Genomic DNA, 14248 nt, shown 5'->3' with positions numbered 1-14248 from the left:
CAGCGCTGGCTACAGAGATGACCATATTGTAGGACATTCACTGTAGTGACAGAGGAGGGAAGTGTGAGCTGTGAAGCTTGGAATGATGTCCTAGCACATCCCTAAATCCCAAGACCATCTTCCTACTAGAAGTCTAGGAAAGTCCATCCCCTTTCAATTTCTATTCCTACAAGTAACAGGAAAGGAACTAAAGGCAGATGAAAATTCTAACAACATTACAACAAGAATTGAAAAAAACAGAAAACAAAAACAAATGCTTCAAAAAGCAATTACAGTTATATAGGAACATAGCAGCACAAATGTAAGAGTGCAAAGAAAAGATGGGCAAAAACCAGGAAGTGATGGCTTAGAAATTTTAAGCTACTTTCTCAGATCATAGATAATAAGTGGAAGAGATGAGATTTTGACACAGAGCTGACTAGTTGAAAACATGCCCTTTTTCCTTCAAACCAGACTAGGAGAACAAAAAAATTCCATCCCTTCATTTGCATAATGAATTACTTCTTGAAAGCTAAAGAATAGGTTACTTAAAATCACATAATTAGTGGAAAAGCCATAGCATATGATCTTTCATATTTCTACTGGTGATTTTTGTTTTACTTAAAAATCACTGTGTCAAGATTGTATTTTTCAGAAACCACATTGGTGAATGCCCATAATTAATTTCTTTAATATATTTATGTGGATGAAAGGAACCATATGCTAACCTGACTAGTTCAGGGAAGGCCTGCATGGCAGTTGTACAAACTCAAAGACCTAAAATAACCACAAAAGATGGTCTGAAAATTAAATATTTAACTACAAACAGGTTATGGTGGGTAGTCATGTCCTCGGCCAGTATTTTCCCTGACAAAGATCAACTTAGATCTTTACTGAGCCCATTTGTCTTTTTGCCTCTAAAATAACATATCAGTGAAATGACTGGGTTGAAAGGGCGAGGACTACACCCTCCATCTTACCCTGTGTCCTCCGCAAGGCTTCTTCCCGGAAGCCCAAGCCTCTGCTAGCCACACCCAGGATTTCTTTAAATTAACCAATGACAATCAAGGGAAGTGCGCGCCATAGATATGACCACATCCTGTGTAACGAGACACCGACTTGCGCCTGGCCAATCAGCAGGGCCCACAGTCCCCTCTCCTCCCCTTACTCCACCCCCTTATAAAACTCCTCTTCCCACCGGGCTAGCCCTCTCTCTGCCACTTGCTGCTGTGCCAGTAAGGGGGGTAGGGGAGCCAAGCCCAGGTTTGAATAAAAGACTCTTTGCTTTTGCATCGGACACGGTTGGCTCCCTGGTGTGGTTTCTTGGGGATCCTGAAATCTTGGCATAACATGGGTAACTTGTAACTTCCCTTTTTTTCCAGACCCCAAGGGCACAACAAATGGCACCAGGACATTCCCTCATTGTTATTGTTATCAAGTTAATTGTCAACTGTTAATTATGTAAAACTATCCTGTATTCATCTATGTCAGTGGTTCTCAACCCAGGGGTGGGCAAACTTTTTGACTCGAGGGCCACAATGGATTCTTAAACTGGACCGGAGGGCCGGAACAAAAGCATGGATGGAGTGTTTGTGTGAACTAATATAAATTCAAAGTAAACATCATTACATAAAAGGGTACGGTCTTTTTTTTTTTAGTTTTATTCATTTCAAATGGGCCGGATCTGGCCCATGGGCTGTAGTTGCCCATGGCTGTCTCAACCTGTTGGGTCACGACCCTTCGGGGGTCGAACAACCCTTTCACAGGGGTCACCTAAGACCATTGGAAAACACATATATAATTACATATTGTTTTTGTGATTAATCACTATGCTTTAATTATATTCAATTTGTAACAATGAAATTGTGGGTCACCACAACATGAGGAACTGTATTAAAGGGTCGTGGCATTAGGAAGGTTGAGAACCACTGATCTATGTAAAAGAAGCATATGTCAATCATTTCACTTTTTACCCTATCCCAGAGTTTCCCCGCTTTGCTTTATCCCACCTCCTTAATCTATCACCAATGAATTTCATGTAAGCCACCTACATCCCTTTCCTCTGATTACAATATATAAATACAGATGTAAGCGACCATTCTCCAGAGCATTATCTCAATTCGTTGAGGTTCTGCTTCCCAGCATATGTTGACAATTTGGCTCAAATAAACTCATAAAATTCTTTACAGGTTTCAATGATTTTTTATGTTAACATTTGTAACTACCAGATGTTTTACTATAGAATTATATGAATCACTTGATTTTTTCAAAATAATGTTGTATCCTTTGAATTACAGCTCATACACATGAGGCCATCTGTAAACTTATTCTACTTCCCACCTTCTCTCCCTATTTGTGTTTCATATTTTTTAATTGTGTTATATATAACTAGAGGCCTGGTGCATGAAATTTGTGCACGGGGGGTGTGTCCCTCAGCCCAGCCTGCACCCTCTCCAATCTGGGACCCCTCAAGGGAGGTCCGACTGCCCGTTTGACTAAACAGGCAGTTGAACATCCCTCTCACAATCCAGGACTGCTGGCTCCCAACCGCTCGCCTGCCTGCCTATCTGAGTGCCCCTAACCGCTTCTGCCTGCCAGCCTGATCACCCCCTAACCACTCCCCTGACAGCCTGATCAATGCCTAACTGCTCCCCTGCCAGCCCGATTGCCCCTAACTGCCCTTCCTGCTGGCTTGGTCACCCCTAACTGCCCTCCCCTGCTGGCCCAGTCACCCCTAACTGCCCTCCCTTGCCAGCCTGGTTGCCCGTAACTGCCCTCCCCTACAGACCTGCTCCCCCACAACTGCCCTCCCCTGAAGACCTGGTCCCCCACACCTGCCCTCCCCAGCAGGCCTAGTCCCCCACAACTGCCCTCCCCTGCAAGCTTGATCTCCCCCAACTGCCCTCCCCTGCTGGCCTGGTTGCCCCAAACTGCCCTCCCATGCAGGCCTGATCACTCCCAACTGCCCTCCCTTGCAGGCCATCTTGTGTCCACATGGGGGCGACCATCTTGTGTGTTGAAGTAACGGTCAATTTGCATATTACCTCTTTATTATATAGGATTTCAGAACATTATGGATACTTTATTCAGATTTCCTCAGTTTTTACCTACTATCCTTTTTTTGTTCCATTTTATATTTAGAACCATGTCTCCTTACACTCTTCTTAGCTGTGACAGTTTTTTACATTTTCCTTGTTTGTTTGTTTAAGAAGTTTTTATGTTTATTTGAGCCAAATTGATGACAATTACGGGGAAGCAAAATCTCAAGGGATTGAGAAAAATGCTTCAGAGAATGGAGTGTTTTGCACCTTATTCTATACATTACAATCAAAGGAGGGAGGGTTGCATGAAATCCATTGTTGATAGATTAGGGAGGCAGGATAAAGCAAAGGGGGGGGGTGGATAAAAAGTAAAACAAATAGAGGCATACTTCTTTTTTTTTTTTTTTCCAATGCAAAAGCATAAGAGTCTTTATTCGAGCTAGCTCGGCTCCCCCACCTTGCCGACGCAGCGACAGGAAGCAGAGAGAGATAACTCTGTGTGGAGATGGGTTATATAGGGGGAGTTGGAGGAAGGGGAGGAGAAAGGACTGTGCTCTGCCGATTGGCCAGGCACAAGTCTGTGTCTTGTTCCTGGGTGTGGCTAGCAGAGGCTTAGACTTCCGGGAAGAAGCTCCTTGCCAAGCACGTGGCCAAGGTAAGATGGAGCACTTACCCTGGGGCAAGGTGGAGGGCGTAGCCCTTACCCTGGGGCAGGGTGGAGGGCCTAGCCCTCACCCTTTCATTCCCCCCTTTGTCTTGGAACTTCCGGCTCAATCATGAGACGGACTGCTTTTCTATTCCACCGTTGCTAGAGGCCTGTACTGGGCATATCTTAACAAATGGTCTGGTGGAAGGGAAAGAAACCATTTTAGCTTTAACAACTTCTATTGAAATAGGATTTTTCTTCTTAAAATTCCTCCATGGCTATCAAAAGGCCAAATCAAGATTAATTTATCTACTGTCCTGATGTTTGTATAAACACAACAAGAATGGTAACTGACTACCTTTGCTGGAATCTCATGGTTGAATCTTAATGTGCCCGTAGGGCCAGGAAGCTGCGCCACCCAGCTGCCATCAGGCCCGCCTGCAGTATCTGCTGAGTTAGGTGAATCCCTCACATGTAGCAACTCCACCTGAGCCCACGCTCTAGACTTTAAGCCCATCTCAGTAGCCCTCCTACTTGTTGCGGCCCAGAGTGTGTGGGGGTCCTCAGCACCACAGTGTAGGGACCCTTCCAACGTGGTTCGAGGGTCTCCTGGCGGTGCCTTCTGTCATAGACCCAATCTCCTGGTCTGTGCTGATGAGGAGTTGGGGTTGGGCTGGTCTCGTACAGATTCTAGGGCCCATTGCCTTCCTTTCACAGGCAGGGGGAAGGGCCCATGAAATCTCTGCCCTGAGGAACTGTGAGCCCCACCCTTAAATGTCCCAATCAGACTAGAAAAGCCACAAATACCTTTTAAATCTACCCGAGAATTTTAAAATCCCAACCCAGCACAGAATATCACATAGCAAATCAAAGTTCTCAGCAAACAAACAGACAGAGATGTTTACTAGTTAGGCGGGCCGATTCCACCTCTGACAGAGAGCAAGCGCCCTTAGGGAAAGATCCCAGCGGCCGCTCAGGGTACTTTGCTATCGGTCAGAGCACTCAGCCTCAAAGAAATCAAGCCTGTGGTTGTTTTTTTGTGTTTTTTTTTTTGTTTTTTAGACACAAACAGAAATTTCACTAGCTAAACAATTTTCAATAAAGACAAAAACTTTGAATCACCACAGGAGAAAACAAAACAAAACAGGAATAAACAAAAACACTTTTACACAGGCGCATGCCACATTTACAGCACAAAATACCAACAGATAACCTAGTTTGATTAACATATTATCTAGAGCCCGTGGGTAACCTGGATTAAACTTAGGCATGTTATCTAAATTACAGTCCTGGGTCTCCAGAACACTGAGTTGATAAGTTAACTGGAGCCCTCTGATCCTGGGACAGCTATGCTGTCCCTCCCAGGCAAAGAAAAAATGTGCCCTCTAAGCCCAGTATGAAATTGGATTACTGCTATCAGTCCCTTTTAAGACTTTGACATAAGCTATTTAACTTTTGTTTAGGGAGGGAACATATAACCTTTAATTGCCCTTAGTTTAAGGAAAGCAGGGTTTTCTAGATTTAAGAGATTAGATTAAATAAATCCCTGAGGCAAGCACACTTCCTGCCCCATAAAACTCCACCTTAAAGCTCCACCCTTGACTAAATCAGAGGGAGGGGCCTTTGCTGTTTCAAGATGGCGGCCCCCAGGGGAGCAGCAAGTCATGTGGCTGACAAAATGGTGGCTGTCTACACTTTTTTTTTGCAAATCAGGATCAATAAGCAAAGGCATTTAGTTACCAGAATTACACAAATTTTCCCAATTCAATCCGAACCTTAAACTTTTAGCTGGCAAGTCAAAATATTCAGCATTTCTCAATCAGTCTAGAATCTAGCTAGCATCCCTTTTTTTTTGGGGGGGGGGGTAAATGATCAGTCTTGGGCTCCATCCTGCACATCTGCAAAGAGACTCTAGCTCAAAACTCTATCCAAAATCGGACAGTGCGCACATTAGTTTTAAGCCAGCTTTTCTCTCTACACGTGCACAGAAATCCCAGACACATTTACTTGGGGAGGGGGTGACCTGTTTTCACAGATCCTCACTCAGATGCCCACCTGACCGAAGTCGTGGAGCCACACAAAGGAGGGGAGAGGGCAGGCCCCCTCCCTCCACACTCACACACTTTCACCAGACATTCACTCAGAGTTTAAACAATAACAACTTCCCAACTCCTGAGGGAGCTCTACAGCCTCCCCCCAATCTCCTTGAAATGATCAATCACAATACCCAAAGGAGCAGTCTGAGTCCGTCCCATAACATCCATCCAGTAAGTCCACAGAAAACAGAAAAACACAGACACAGACAAACAGAGGGCCCCAAAGAACAGCCTTCCAACTCCATGGAAGCAACTAGACGATGGCCTTACGCCAAACCGGCGGGAGCGACCCGCCTCGTCTCAGATTGAGGGGGTTCCTACAGACCTTCCGACTCCGCGGAAGCAAAACTACACCCCTCCAGATGGAGGGTCGAGGCGTCCCCCGACTCCTCCCACCCTTGATCCCCCTGTGCGTCCACTTAGATCATTGCGGGCGATTACAGATTTCAGAAGTGAGCTCACACAGAACAGATACAGAACAAGTCCCTGAACAGAGGCAGTAGAAAACTGCCTAGGAATGCTTCTCTTCTACCTTTTTTAAAAGATAGGCCAGATTCGAACCCTTAGCCAGTTCGAGTTTTGACAGTGAGTACCATCTAGAAGCCATTCCTCCAGATACAGGAAAAGTCCCTTAGAGATAACATATATCACACAGAACAGAATACACAACACACAGACACTTACCGCGGCCAGTCAGACTCTACGGATTGGGGGGGTCCCTCAATGGTTTTGGGGATCCCGGACGAGCCCCCAAATGTTATGCCCAGATTTCAGGATCCCCAAGAAACCACATCAGGGAGCCAGCCAGTCCGATGCAAAAGCATAAGAGTCTTTATTCGAGCTAGCTCGGCTCCCCCACCTTGCCGACGCAGCGACAGGAAGCAGAGAGCGAGGCATACTTCTTTTACATAGGTGTGTATAGGTTACTTAACAGTCAACAATTAACATGATAACAGTAACAATGAGGGGATTTGTGGTCTCTGCTCTTGCATAGTGGTTGTGTCCTGAAAGGTCCAAGAAAAAAGAAAAAGAAAAAAGAAAAGAAAATATGGACAGATTGTGAAAATTGAAGAGGTGTATAGTTTACCCTCAAACTATAAGTAAATGTTATACTAGATGCAAAATACAGGGAACTGAGACAGACAACAAAACCTGAATCATGATATCTTATAGGTTAGACATTATCCAGAGTGTTTTTCTTAATGAAGGCCCATAAGACCTGATTGCCTCCCATTTACCTGCTTTTTACTTTTGAAAAAATTTCACCCTTGACTTCCATCCAAGGTTATGGTCTTGCCCCATTCTCAGTGGTCCATCATTCAGCAAGACAGATACTGGCACTAAGACTTTATAAGAATGTGCCTTCCTAGCAGCATGGGACCACATTATCCAACCAAAAGGTTGGTTATCAATGCATCCTTTCAATTGATTTATGACCAAAAGGGGGGAATTGTGGAAAAAAGGGGCCATATGCTCAACCTGACAAGCTTATGGGAGGCCTGAAAGGTGACCTTACAAACTCAGAGACCTAAAGTAATCACATAGGATTGTCTGAAATTAAAACTTTCTAACTAAAAGCAAGTTATGGTGGGTCGTCATGTCTTAGGCTGGTATCTTGCTTGACGAGGGTCAATTTTTACCTTATTGTCTTTTTGCATCTATGATACAAAGGTAATGTCAAGGTAATTTTCTTTTTCTTATCCTTGTTTTTTATGAACTTGATCATATTAATATTGACATTGATCACCTAGCTGATATATTGTTTGTCAAGATTCTCCACTGAAAATTTACTCATTTTCTCCTCTTTCCATTGCAGTACTCTTAGGAAGGAAGCCAATATACACAGTCCACACTTAAGAAGAGGGAGTTATGCTCTATCTCCCTGAGGCTAAAGTATATAAATGAATTAGTTAGAATTCTTTATGGGAGATTTGCCTCTCCCCCCCTCCCCAATTTTTTTATTTATTCAATCATTTATTTATCTTAGTATGTGCTGCGACCTGCCTGGTGGGTTCAGGAGGACCTGTAGGAGGGCCGATGCACAATGAAGACACTACACAAAAAAATAAGTTTTAAGCATGGGAGCCAGGTGGAACCTCTTTTGGGAAGAGGAACCACGAGTCCTAGTCTTGCCTGTTTTTTTTTGTTTGTTTGTTTTGTTTATTTGTGGGTTTTTTTGTGTTGTTTTTTTTTAGTCTTGACTGTTTTTATTCAACTTAGTTACACAATTGCCCTTAGAAAAACACATAGGCCAGTTGTTTTCAACCTTCCTAATGCCGCGATCCTTTAATACAGTTCCTCATGTTGTGGTGACCCCCAATTTCATTGTTACAAATTGAACATAATTAAAGCATAGTGATTAATCACAAAAACAATATGTAATTATATATGTGTTTTCTGATGGTCTTAGGCGACCCCTGTGAAAGGGTCGTTCGACCCCTAAAGGGGCCACGACCCACAGGTTGAGGACCGCTGACATAGGCAGAGCACATAGTAAGCAGATAGTATCAAAGGTCAGTAAAGGTCAGTAAAGTTCAGTAAACATATAGTTCCATTTTCTCAAAGATTATCAGGTAAGGGGATTGCACTGAGACACTGTAATCCCAGCAAGAGCAATCTGAGCTGACGTCAGCCCGGCTGACGCCCAAGGTCCATGGTCTTCCAAGTTCCTTGTTCCACTTTCATGCCAATGCTGCTATGCAATGGTCCCCAGCAAGTATGGACTCATGAATACTTATTTTATACTTTGGGTAATTATCCAATACCACCTTGTTTATTTTGTTGCTCACATTGTTCCTCCTTTAGCCATTGCAAACTCTGAGTTAGCTCCTATGCCCCTTTGACGTACCCTCATAATTGTGTTTTAACTATATGTATGTGTATGTGTTTATATATATATATATATATATATATATATATATATATGTAAAAAACATTCAAACCTGTGAAGAATTTTTGTGAGTTTATTTGCACCTAACTGTCAACAATTGCTGGGAAGGAGAATCTCAATGTATTGAGATAATGCTCTGGAGAATGGTGGTTTTTAACATAGTTTTATAAACTACAATCAAAGAAAGAGATGTAAGTGAGTTACATGAAATCCATTGGTAATATATTAGGGAGGTGGGAGGAAGCAAAGCTGGGTGGGGGGAGTTGGGAACCTCTGGGATTGGATAAAAAGTAAAATGATAGACATGCTTCTTTTACATAGGTGGGCATAGGATAGTTAACAGTCAACAGTTAATATAATAACAATAACAATGAGAGAATTTGTGGTCTGTGCCCTGGCACCCTGGCACATTGGTTGTGTCTTGAGTAGTCTGGAAAAGGTAAGTTACAAGTTACCTTGACATTCCAAAGGTATGTTATATAGATGCAAAAAGACAATAGATTCAGTTAATACCAAAGTTGATCTTTGTCAGGAAGATAACGACCTAGGACATTACTACCCACTACAGACTGCTTTTTAATTAAAAATTTTTAATTTCAGACCATCCTTTGTGGTTACTTTAGGTCTCTGAGCTTGTAAGGCCACCATACAGCCTTTCCTGAGCTAGTCAGGTTAGCATGCAGTCCCTTTTTGTCCACTCTATCAAAAATGTTAAATGAGAACCTGTCTGTATACAGGTAATGGTCTGCAAGGACAATTCCTAAAATGTTAACAAGGATTATTTCTGGATGGTAATATTATGAGTGATCTCAATACTCTTTATAACCCTTTTATGTACTTTATATTCCTTAGACCCGTGGTCGGCAAACTTCGGCTCGCGAGCCACATGCGGCTCTTTGGCCCCTTGAGTGTGGCTCTTCTTAAGCCTTAGGAGTACCCTAATTAAGTTAATAACAATGTACCTACCTATATAGTTTAAGTTTAAAAAATTTGGCTCTCAAAAATTTCAATCGTTGTACTGTTGATATTTGGCTCTGTTGACTAATGAGTTTGCCGACCACTGCTTTAGACTATACTTACTCTTAAAATTAAAAAATGGAGTCACTAAGACTACAGAGTAGAAGACCCCAGATGCCAATCCCCCCAAAATGCAACAATTAGACAGCTATTCATGAACAAATATAGTTGTAAGAGAGCTCAGGAGTCTACTTAAGAACTTCAGCAATAAAGCAGAGAAAAAAATAAAAACCCTGAGAATTACCACACATGAAGAAGGTCGGAGGAGCAGGTGAATAATGTCTGCATCATCCCATCCTCCAGGCCAGCACTGCTCCACACCAAGGCAGAACTCCCCAGCCCAAGAGAGTTCTATTCTCCTCATTAGGAAAAGCAGAGCAAATGGGGTGAACCACCAGGATTCCCAGCCTTTTGGGACACTGCATGAAGGTCCCTCTTTGATTTCACCCCACCCAGGGAGTGGCATAGATGAGATGTCTAGAGACAGCTAGGAATGAGGAAGAAGGGCAGGGGCTACCAGTATCAGCGATATGGTGAGAGTGACTTCAGTTCCCAGTCGCCTGCTCTGTAGAGGACCCCAGCAGCCTTCTCCACTAAGGACCTCAACAGATATTGCCATCATCACTGAAGACCTCTTCATGGACCCCAGCAGACTGTTCTGTAAAGGACTCTAACAACTTTTTGCCACTGAGGAAACCAATAGCCAAGACAGCCATTGTGGACCACCTGCATATTTCACCACTGAGGTTTCCACCTCACAAATGTTGGCATTTGCAGTTGCCAGAGTCCCCTGTTCCCTCCCCACCTCTTATGAAAGAGCCTGGGATCCACACTGGCCTTGGTCTCTGCAGCTATACACATGCAAGATGCGAGCCTGGGCCCCAGCTTCTCTCCCTATTTGTACATAGATGGGTACAGGGTAGTTAAGAGTCAACAATTAACATGATAATAATAGCAATGAGGGAATTTGTACTCCCTGTCCTGGTACATTGGTTGTGGCCTGAAGGCCCCAGAAAAATGGAAATTACAAGTTACCCTGACATTCCACAGGTATGTTATCTTAGATGCAAAAAGACAATAGGCTCAGTTAAGATCAAAGTTGATCTTTGTCAGGGAAGATAGTGGCCTAGAATATGACTACCTACCTACCATAAACTGCTTATTTATTTATTTATTTATTTATTTATTTATTTATTAAATACATTTTTATTGATTTCAGAGAGGAAGGGAGAGGGATAGAGAGATAGAAACATTAATGATGAGAGAGAATCATTGGTTGGCTGCCTCCTGCACGCCCCCAACTGGGGACCGAGCACACAACCCGGGCATGTGCCCTTGACCGGAATCGAATCTGGGACCTTTGAGTCCGCAGGCCGATACTCTATCTACTGAGCCAAACCAGCAAGGGCATAAACTGCTTTTTTAATTAAAAAGTTTTAATTTCAGACCATCCTTTGTGGTTACTTTAGGTCTCTGAGTTTGCCAGGACACAACACAGGTCTTGCCTGAGCTAATCAGGTTAGCATTTGGTCCCTTTTCATCCACACATCCCCCTTTGGGTCATAAATCAATCCAAAGGATGCATTGATAACCAACCTTTTGGTTGGATAATGGAGTCCCATGATGCTAGGAAGGCTCATTCCTAGGAAGTCTCAGTGTCAGCATTTGTCTTGCTGAATAGGGTGGACCACTGGGGCTGGGGCAAGACCATAACTTGAGATGGCATTCAAGGTGGAAGTATTATTATTCAAAATAAAAGGCAGGTAAATGGGAGGCAGTCAGGTCCTATATGTCCTTGTTAAAAACTATTCTGGATCATTTCTAATTTTTTTTTAGCTACCATGATCCAAGTTTTTTTGCTACTTGTCTTAAGTTTTGTTTTTCTGCATCTAATATTACATTTACATACCAGAAACAAGAGCAACAACATTAAACCAATAACACTGATTAGGAACAGAAAATGTCTAATATTACACGAAGAAGTATCTGAGAGGAACAAGCATTTACTATTATACAGAAGCTCTAATTTTTCTTCTGGGCAGTTAGTTTCATCCATTCCTATAGATAGACAATACTTATCTAAAATATTCATCTAGATTAGATCCATATATAATTCTACCAGGGGAATTATTAGGGAGATGTTCTTGGAGGGGGTTGTCTAAGATGGGTCCCTTATAATAGATATAGCCAGAAAAAATATACCAAAGCTTATATTGATAGAAGATCAGTATGTAGCCAACAAAACATTATAACTTCATTATCATAGTTGATAATAAAAATATTATTGTCTAGTAGGTGGGAAAGATTAGCAGGTTACCTAAGTTAAAATTTTCATGTCTAACAAGGGAAGGGGTCTGGGGAGACAGATATTGTTTTCACTAGGAGATCATAAAAGGATAATAAAAATCATTCAATCAATAACAATTGTGCAGTATATGAACAAGGTTTAGCAGCATCGATTTGTGAGCATATAGGCCTTGTTGAAGTCTTGGGATAGCTGATTGCCTTCTTTGTGGCCAGCGGCTTCTCATCCTTGAGATGAAGGCAAGTGTCAGAGACAGGGCAGATGTCCATTCGTGGTTAGGTACCTGATAAGGTAAGGTCCCTTTAACACTGTTGGAGAGAGTCTTTAATTAATGTCTTTCCCAATGGACAAAAAAATCCCACTTGTAAGTTGTGGTCTTTGAATCTTTGTCTCCTAAGAATACTGTTAAATGAATGTTACTAATTTATTAGTTCCTATAATGCAGAATGTCTGCTTTTTAATTTTTCTTATGTGGGAACCAAAATATTTAAAAATCAGCAATATTTTAAACAGAGTCAAAAGAATAATAATAATTCTCAATTCATTTAGTCCCATAACTATTTTCTTTATCTTGATTATTTGCCAGGACTTTTTTATGAATTCAGTTATTCCTTAAAATTCTATAAATCTTCATCCAGTTCAAAGATATGACCTACTTAGAAACCTGCAATTTAGAGTAAGTCAGAGTCTTTTTCACGGATTTTTCTAAAGATATAACATATCTGCAAATACATCAGAGTAAAACAGTGACTGTCTGAGAATAACACAACTTAAAATGACATGGTTATAGATTTGATTATAATACAATTGATTTTTTAAAAAAAACTTTGCTTTTCTATAAGATATAATATTCCAAGACAACAATTTCTTGGTAATTAATAACTACTGTAAAACGACATAGAATACATATACTGAATGGCCAGATTATTATGACCACCTGACGTTTGTAGGCAAATTAGCTATAATTTCATGCTGAAATTGCTAGAGGGCCAGACCATTATAAATAGGGAAGCAGGTTGTTTGCCACGACAGTAGAAGTGACTTTTTTCTGAATATATGGGTAAACAATGCAATTTCACAGCCTTTGAATGTGGGATATATATATATATACACACACACACATTGAGTGGCCAGATTATTATGACCACCTCATCAGTACTTCATTGGGCCACCTTTTGCCTTCAATACTGCGGCGATTCTTCTTGGCATTGACTCCGCGAGATGTTGAAAGGTGATGCGAGGAATCTGACACCATGCCTGATGAATAGCACTGTCCAGTTCTGTGAGATTTGATGGTTGTGGAACCAGCTGGCTGATGGCTCTTTTAACTTCGTCCCACAAATGCTCAATTGGATTGAGATCTGGTGATTGTGGGGGCCACCTAAGCAAGGTAAAGTCTCCCTCATGTTCTTGAAACCACTCCTGCACAATACAAGCACCGTGGCATAGTGCATTGTCTTGTGGAAGAAGCCATCTCCATTGGATACACCATCAACATGAGAGGATGAACTTGATCAGCAATGATACTTAGGTATGTTGTGCTATTCAAACGTTGTTCCACACGAATTAAAGAGCCCAAATCATGCCAGGAAAACATGCCCCAAACCATAACACTGCCCCCACCAGCTTGAAGGGTTGTACTCATGCATGTGGGGTGCATGCTTTCATGCTGTTTCCGCCAAATTCTCACTCTGCCCATCTGCATGATGCAACTGGAAATGTGATTCATCAGCCCACATGACTTTTTTCCAATGCTCGACTGTCCAATCCTTGTGTTCCTGTGTGAATTGGAGACGTTTTATCTTGGTAACTGCAGACAGCAAAGGAGTTCAAACAGGCCTTCAGCTTCCACATCCCATACAATGCAGTATACGGCTAATTTGCCTACAAACGTCAGGTGGTCATAATAATCTGGCCACTCAGTGTGTATATCCCACGTTCAAAGGCTGTTAAATCACATTGTTTACCCATATCTTCAGAAAAAAATCACTTCTACTGTGGTGGTAAACAACCTGCTTCCCTATTTATAATGGTCTGGCCCTCTAGCAACTTCAGCGTGAAATTATAGCTAATTTGCCTACAAACGTCAGGTGGTCATAATAATCTGGTCACTCAGTGTATTTAGACTCAATACATAATTACAGCATATATTAAAATTTTTCACATGGGTTATCAGAAGTGTGCATTGAGCACTGGAAATAATTCATAAACTCCCAATATGTGGGACTCAAATACCCAGAGTATCACTGCCAGATGCCCTGCCAAAGGGAGCCA

This window comes from Myotis lucifugus, unplaced genomic scaffold (assembly GCF_000147115.1).
Source record: "Myotis lucifugus unplaced genomic scaffold, Myoluc2.0 scaffold_192, whole genome shotgun sequence".
Lineage (NCBI taxonomy): Eukaryota > Metazoa > Chordata > Mammalia > Chiroptera > Vespertilionidae > Myotis > Myotis lucifugus.
The sequence above is the reverse complement of the archived record's forward strand: the minus strand, read 5'-3'. Positions refer to the sequence as shown.